This window comes from Cuculus canorus, chromosome 3 (assembly GCF_017976375.1).
Source record: "Cuculus canorus isolate bCucCan1 chromosome 3, bCucCan1.pri, whole genome shotgun sequence".
NCBI lineage: Eukaryota > Metazoa > Chordata > Aves > Cuculiformes > Cuculidae > Cuculus > Cuculus canorus.
This window is the reverse complement of record NC_071403.1, coordinates 119,284,904-119,293,287: the sequence shown is the minus strand read 5'-3', so window position 1 is coordinate 119,293,287 and position 8,384 is coordinate 119,284,904. Positions and strand designations below refer to the sequence as shown.

The following is an 8,384-nucleotide window of genomic DNA, read 5'->3' as shown; positions in this document are numbered from 1 at the left end:
GGTTAATCAATAACAAGTTTTATTCCACGATGCACAAAGCTGGAGAAGCAGCCAAGCTCAGAGAGCTATTACTCATTTGGAAAACACGCACAGCAGCAAAGTATCATCTGGTATTGATAATGTTAGTGATTTACATACTACCGAATTCCCAACATCAAATTTTGTCTTTCATCAATGATATTCAACACCTCTACACAGCTTCTAAGAAAGGTGAATATGCGTTTCATACCCTGGAGGGTTTTGATGGCAGAGAAAGGACTACAACGGGATATGGGTGTCCTCAAAAAGGAGGTGGGAAGGATTGCTGGGGGAAATCATTCATCGTTGAGTAAGCTTCTGGAGGTGAAAAAGCTGGACAAAACAGAGGGACTTTCCAGAGTTTGCAGTAAGTTGACACATCTTTAGAAGGTGACTTTTATGAATACCTTTTATGAATACTTTCTTGACAGAGACATTTCCATCATCACCAGACAAATTGTTTTAAATCTAATCCTTGAACTACTGCGCTGTCGATCTCAGGCAGCCACAGAAAAGGTAACTGAACCTTATCTCACAGTCCTCCTCCCCCTCTTCCACCTCAAAACAGCCTTTCCTCTGGTTTCCCTTTGGTCTGTCTCTATGTGCCCCTGATTCCTTCAGGTGTCAGCACTCCTCACAGGAGAGGAAACACCACAATCCAGAAGCTACAGTATTTCCTTCCTCCCTCTAGATGGTGCCATGGCCTTTTCCTGAGTTACTCAGGGCCTCCTAAAATCAAGGCTTTGGTGGAGGGAGGTTCAGCCACCTGCAGGCAGACCTCAGTGGCTGCTCTGGCAGGGGCTGTGTTTTCTGATGGTGAGGGGTGGATAGGAAACATAATACAAGGCTTAATCTTTTTTCTTTAGTATTGTTTTGTTTATTTTTTTTTAAGTGAGTTTGGTCTGGGACAACTGGATGCCCTTCTCAGCTGTAAGATCTTTGATCTCTTCCCTTTATTTTCTCATTGAATTTCATTTTTTCACCATCCTTTCTTTATTGCCCACAGCAGCCCCTCTTAGTGGAACATAAAGTTACATAAGATCATTGAACTCATCCTTGAGACCCAGGGACCAGGATTTATCTGTAGGTAATGCCTTCTGAACTAACTGAAGAATTTTCATAGTCAAAGGAAGGCAATAGAGGTAGTTCCTCCTGCCTTGAAGTAGGTATCTGAACTAGAGTGGGGCTGCCAGCACCAGAAAAGCCCTGTTACTCTCCAGGGACTAAAAAAGGAGCCCCAGTTAAGCAGATTAGGGTTGTGTCTGTGTGGTTAATATCTAAATATAGGTGAGATGAATAACATCTGAAAGTTCCAAACCATCTAGAATCTAAATTTCATTTATTTACTCTAAGCAATAGGCACAACATGGGCTCAACACAGATAGAAATGAATAGGATCATTTTATTGTGTTAAAACTTGAAAGACTTCTTAAACCCAGACCACAAGAGTGGTGGGTCCAATTGAGTAATGAAAAGATTAATTCTGAGCCAAACTGATCCTGATGGAGATGGCTGAGGTGTGGATCATCATCCAGTTTCAGTGGTTGAGTCTTTCCTTGCTGACCTGAAGAGCAACTCCAGTGAGACCAAGAGGTTTCATACCTGTTCCTATGTAGACTTGTTCTGCTTTGACACATTATTACACCCAGAGAAGAAGATAACAGGCCTGGAGGTTGCAGCTTTTGGGTCTGGGTTTCACAGCAAGCAGGAGGAGCACAGCTGTGAGGAGAGACTGTGAGGAAGCTGTCCTGAGCTCCCAGGCACACCTGGGATGGCAACTGCAAAATGCCCCACTGAAGAGTGCACTTTGCCACCATATCTTTTCCTCTCCCTTCCTTCTTTAGGTGCCATGGGGCAATAAAAATAAATATATATCTCCAATAAAGGACTTCTAAGTGTAGCATTGCACTGGCAACCTGCAGATGAAGTTTTAACAGGGAGGCACAGTTTACTCTTATCCTTTTTTCCCCCCTCAAAAATGCATGAATTACTGGTTTTTACATCATTCTGGAGCAATAGCATCTGTAATGTTTCTCCTCTAAGGGGGGAGTGGAAGGAAATGACTTGTCACCCAGTGAGGATATGAAGCTTTTATTTGCATGGGAAAGCAATAAAATTGATCATTTCTGAACTGAACAATAGTCACTTGGCTGGAGTTCAAAGCAAAAGGGTGTGTGGGCAACACTGCTTTCTAACCTGTAGAGGAGGAGACCGTTAGACACTGGTCTGGTCTCTACCTTGGGCAGGTCATTTATTCACGCATACTTTATTTTTTCCGCATAAAAACAAGCCTCTTGACATGAATAGGTTTCCTAGAAGTCTTGTGATATTTCATTCGATGGTCTTGTAAAATGAGAGCTCTGAATGGCAGAGCGGAGGTCTCTTCATCTGATGCACAAGTAAAGCAGAGACATCTGGAGATCACCGATAGAGCACTTTGTCTGGTCCTTACACAGCTTGTTTTTAAAACAGTATTGAAAAAACAGTGGTAGTAAGCACAGGGAAGGGCTACGGACTCAAGGGCTGTGAATGCCTTACAGCAGGAAGCCTTTAAGAATTTACTCTGTGTAAAGCGTTGGAGAGCATTTGGGAGTACAAATACATTTATGAGGAAAAATAGCAGAAAACAATGAAAGGATTTTGGAGCTCTTAGGAAGGTGATCATAAAAGCTACTACGTAAACTGAAGCTGAAGAGTTATAAATGAGAAGCTGCCACGTCGGCTAGGACTGAACGTGTCTAACTGCTGTGCAAACTAACAGGAGGAGTAGTGAGCGTCCCACACTGCAAATCTTCAGAGCAGCGCTTGAGAGTTTTGTGCCTTGACCAAACACAAGTCACAGGAACGCTTCAGGTCCGCTGTTGGCATCGCAGGCTGAAATGGGAAGGCTGAGGATAGCAGGGATCCAATTAGCTGAGCTCAAGATCATTCCTGGCCTTCAAACAACCTGCGTTCCTGAATCTAGACTGGGTTAAGAAAGTGCATTTTCAAAGGAAACGAGCAGACACCCAGTTCACCATCCCTGAGAAATACATTCTTCTATAGGACACAGTGGGATGAAGAGGAACTCAAGTTATCCAGTAACTATTCTCAGTGGCAAGTCAGTTCTCACTTGACTGGCACCGCATAGAGGGAAGGCTGATGGGAATCATTAAACCTGCACAATCAGTTGCTGGAAACTCGGAAAATCAAGTTTAGCCATAGCAAGATGAAAGGATTTTCCTTCCCACGTTATGGCCCAGTAATGAGAGAGCAGGGATGGTTTACTGACAGGAATGTTAAGTGCTGTGATTTTTGAGTGAGACAAGGCTTGTGGGGAGAGTTAACATCTTTTATTAGATCAACTAGTATAGCCGGAAAAATCAGTTGGATGTTCAGGCAGAGAATCACTTCTTCAAGGCTAAGCAGAGCACTTGTCTCTTTTTACCAACTCGAGCACCTGATCAGCTTAAAAATATTATCTCTATACACAGACTTCATCTCAGTTTTGCCCTTAGGTCATAATGGTTAAAACAGCTTTAATTTTGGAGATTTTGAAGATCATTGTCACTTCATTCAGTCTTTTCCTTCCTATTTAGGCATTTATTTACACAAGCCCTTAGAAATAACAGAGGGGGTTCCAATGTGCTGTGAACCCCTCAATATATTTTCATGGCTTAACTTGGCTGTGGCAAACGCCATCCTGCACCTTCTGGCTGAATCCACCACGTGTTATGAGGTCAGTTTGGACAGCAAAGGCAGGAGCATCCCAGGCAGAGGAGCAGGCCAGCTGCTGTGCCCAAACACGACTCCTAAACAACTGGTTTGCAGGCAACTCACCTTTCTGTGAACGTCTTAAACAACTTGAGTCACCCAGGGCTCAGAAATGCCTGCGTCCAGCCCCATTTTTCTCAGCACATTTTCCTTCACTATGACGCCTTGCTTAGGTCACTTTGTCCCATCGAGACATAGTGTTAGATATATGTATCCCAGCTTGATCGTTCCCTGAATTTCACCTCATAATAGGCACTGTACACTATGTGGTTGTTGCTTCTCGGCCTTTTGGCTAATATCAAGTGTAGTATCTGTTCTTATCAGTTTAATTTTATTTTTCTGGGGGAAGAATGGCTGGAGAGCTGCACGGAAGAAAAGGACCTGGGGGTGCTGGTTGACAGCCGACTGAACATGAGCCAGCAGTGTGCCCAGGTGGCCAAGAAGGCCAACGGCATCTTGGCTTGGTTCAGAAATGGGGTCACCAGCAGGTCCAGGGAGGTGATTCTCCCTCTGTACTCAGCACTGGTGAGACCGCACCTCGAATACTGTGTTCAGTTCTGGACCCCTCACCACAAGAAGGATGTTGAGGCTCTGGAGTGTGTCCAGAGAAGAGCAACGAAGCTGGTGAGGGGCTGGAGAACAAGTCTGACGAGGAGCGGCTGAGGGATCTGGGGTTGTTTAGCCTTGAGAAGAGGAGGCTGAGGGGAGACCTTATTACTCTCTACAACTACCTGAAAGGAGGTTGTGGAGAGGAGGGAGCTGGCCTCTTCTCCCAAGTGACAGGGGACAGGACAAGGGGGAATGGCATGAAGCTCCGTCAGGGGAGGTTCAGGTTGGATATCAGAAAAAAATTCTTCACAGTAAGAGTCATTGGGCACTGGAACAGCTGCCCAGGGAGGGGGTCGAGTCGCCTTCCCTGGAGGTGTTTAAGGAACGGGTGGATGAAGTGTTTAGGGACATGGTTTAGGGAGTGTTAGGAATGGTTGGACTCGATGATCCAGTGGGTCCTTTCCAACCTTGTGATTCTGTGATTCCCCCCTCTCCAGCTTGCCCAAAACTCTGTCTGAAAATGTGACTTACTACAACCAGGCTACCCTGTGTTTTCACAAGGAGAAAGATGCACTGAGCATGCCACGTTACAGCCAGAGCTGTAACGCTCTGTAACTTCTGCCCGTCAGAAGAATAGGCAGGCTAGAAAAATACGCACCTCAATGTAGCTACTGTATTTTCTGAGGGACCATTTCTTTCTGCAGAACCCATAAAATGTGTGCTGCAGCTGCAGAAGGCCTCCTTAGAGGCGAATGGCCTTTGAAAGCGCACCTCAACGCAGCAGCACTGCTGGGAAAGTAAATTCAAAGGCATCCAGCTCTCTCCGGAGGATACAGCTATGTTAGGCCCCACTGGATAGATGACTAGGTACCTGTTTTAGCACCAAAGTATTACAAAGAGCTTTTTCTGCCTCAAGGCAGTAATTTGCTGAAGTACATCAGACACATTTCCCATTGGAAGGATGAAAAGAAAACTTTCACCCCATGTTTTTTTTTTTTTTCCCAAAACACAGCATTATGTCATCTCTGAAAGGAGCTCCATTGTACATATGGGTTATGGCAAATATGGATGGAAGAGAACTGAAATGACAGCTTGTGCTACTTGTATAAACACACATTAACCCTGTGCAGGGTTTCAGCTGATCTCCAAAGACTGCCTTGAATTGCAATCAGTGGGCATTGTGCAGCTTTCTTGTTGAGTTTTTTAGGGTGAAGCCCGTGAAGTGCCTTGTCCATTTTTTATTTGCTTTCTGGAAGTACAGGGAAAAAAAAAATCCTGAATTTTTCTCTCCAGATATGTGCTGTGCTGCTTTCCTGTTTGCATATGTTGGTGAATATTTTTAATCCAGATTGCATGCTGGAAAAATACAAAACGTAAATTAGATTTTACCCAGATTAATTCTTCTCTTGTTTCCTCCGTTTTTACACTAGTGACACTAACGTGGTTGGCTTTTGATTTATGCCAGTACAAGTGGGAGAAAAATGGGCCCTTAAACAGTTGGTTTTAATTCAAAGCAGCTGGGCAGAAAAAAAAAGGTGAAGTGATAAAACCTTATTTTCCAGGAAAATGAGAGCTCTCAGGGCCATTAGCTGTCCCTAAAGATACCTGTTGAAATGCATTGCTTTAGAAGTGGAGTTTGTAATTCTTCCGGAATCTAAAAACCTCCACGAATGACTGATTTTCTTAAACCAGTGGGTTTGTACAAAGCCCAGGACGGACTGGAAGATGCTCACATTTATCTAAAGTTCACATGTTTTTAATTTTGCCCACTTCCCAGTGCCCAGTCTTGGTCCCCAAAGAAGGGAATTTGTTTGCTGTTAGATTACTGAAATACACAAATTAATGCAGCAGGTAAAATTTCACAATTAAAATCATAGACATTACTCTATATAAGGTAGGAAATGGTATCTCACGTTCTGTCAAAATCTCAGCCTTTGCAATCTGGCAACTTGCTGAAAATTGCTGTTAGCTCTTAATAAGACCTGAGGGACCTGAGTAATTTGCAGTGTTGATTAACATGCGTTAAGTAGAGGGACAATAATTCTTTTGTAATAGAAGCTGTGATTTAGTAGATAGGAGCACAATCAAGTAGGCATACGGGTCTGAATCTGCACAGCAGTTTCATCTCCTCAACTTTCATGGCCAATTTGGATGTTCGATACCTCTTACTGCGCAATCACAGTCATTTAGACTCCTGCCTATGCATCTCAGTGCCTGCGTTTAAGCCTTGGATTTTGATATTTCCTAATAATTTTCCAATCTGCTTGGCATCATTTCTCTTCAGTGGTGGCTTCCATGCTTTGGACTCGGTCTAGGGTGGCTCCTGGGGGGTGTTGTCATGACGCACAGCACAGAGTAAGGACTTTTCATTCCCCCTGGGCTGAGGATAATCCACATTTATGCATCTGAGAGCAGGCTTTTCTCTTGAAGCAGCTGCTATTCTGCAGTCTGGTCAGGAGCCATCTATCACAAAGCATACAGTGCGATGCCACGAGCATCAGGGCTGGTGGATTTTCTATTTAGACGTGCCTGCCAGGGAACTATCGGAGAAGGGTGGCAAAGAACGCAGTATAGAGGCAGAAGGTGCTGTTATAGCAGGCGCGTGAACACAAAATGTAGAAATGCTCTCAGCGGTTGCACAGAGTGGTGTCACCAGAGGGAATCAGCCAAGGTCAGCAGCGAGTGGAAGGAACGATTTTGGTGCGTCGTCAAAGCCATGCGAACAGATATGATGTCTCCTACAGCCAAAAAGTCAGACACCTTGCGAAATTTCCTCTTTTTTCTCTATTTTTTTAAATAAAGGAAGCAAAACTCAGTCACTTGCAGTTAACTTGACACGGCAGATCTGGGGAAAAAAAGATATCTTTCTAGCCCTGATAAATCAAAGACAGAAATGGATTTCACAGGTGGTATCTGCTTTCCTTGGCCATCAGCAAGCAATGCACCATGGACTCCGTCTTGTGAGGGAAATTAGCAAGAAGAGCTCCAGCCATCAATTACTTATCCAAAGAATTTGGGCAGGGTCATACAGCCCATAACTTCTCCGGGGCTTGTGGAGCACACTGGTCCCATTCGGTAGCCTGGTAGGACGCAATGCAGCCCTCCTTGTTTGGTATGTCCCCAAAGCCACCAACAGCCTGCCGGAGATGGCCAGCTAGGGTTGGCTACTGCATGTGGTATGTATTATAAAACAGGGTGTTTTGTACACAACTGGAACCCCTGTGGCTCCTTAATATTGAATTTGCTGTGGCGAGAGCTAAAAACAGATGGTTTTATTCATCATGCAGTCTGTCTTCTCCAGTAGACCCTTTAACGGCTCAGGCAGAAATGCCGAATCTTTCTGGCACCTGAGGGAGTTGTCAAACCCCAGATCCAGACCTTATCATTCACCCAACTCACTTCCCGTGTGCTACAGCCCATTAACACCACTCCTCTCCAGACCTCAGCACATTCAGCTCCGAAGCAGCAATGAGCTACGCAGCCAGTTCCACCGCTTTCTCTTATTGCACCATCAGCTGCTAAACGCCTCACCTAGAAGATTATGCAATTTGAAAGCCAAAAATAACTTCTTTCCCTGTATTCTGTTCTTTAGGGTTTTACAGTTGGCTGACACGGAGAAAAAAAACGGGACCGAGGGACAGAGTGCAGATTAAACTGAATTTAAGCAACAATTATTCTTTTCCTCTACAGAAGACCCACACAGGGAGGAATTGTATTTTCTCACCTTTGTCTGGCTTGTCTTCTCATTTTGAGGGAGGAGAAGAGAGGTACTGGTGCCTCAGCAGACCTCGGGAAGCAAGTTGTTATTATTTTCATTTAAATCACAGTTCATACAGCCCTGGAGTGAATGAGCTGCTACTTGAGGGGTCACAACCTCCATGCAGCCATGTGTTTTTAGCTGCCTGGCCAAACGTTTCCTTGCTCCTAAAATATTTGCAAGTGTTCCCAGAGTGAGAAAAGAGACTTCTAAAAAAATGATTGCAAGATGCGAACCTCCAGTTGAACGATATCTACAGAACTGTCTTCTTAGCACCTCTCAAACACTGAAGGAGACATGGGCAGCC

At 44.4% G+C, this 8,384-nt stretch overlaps 1 pseudogene; it reads left to right on the top strand.

The window, feature by feature from the left end:
* Nucleotides 1–4,043: 4,043 nt before the first annotated feature.
* On the top strand, nt 4,044–4,138 carry LOC128851919 (U2 spliceosomal RNA; annotated as a pseudogene).
* Nucleotides 4,139–8,384: the final 4,246 nt, after the last annotated feature.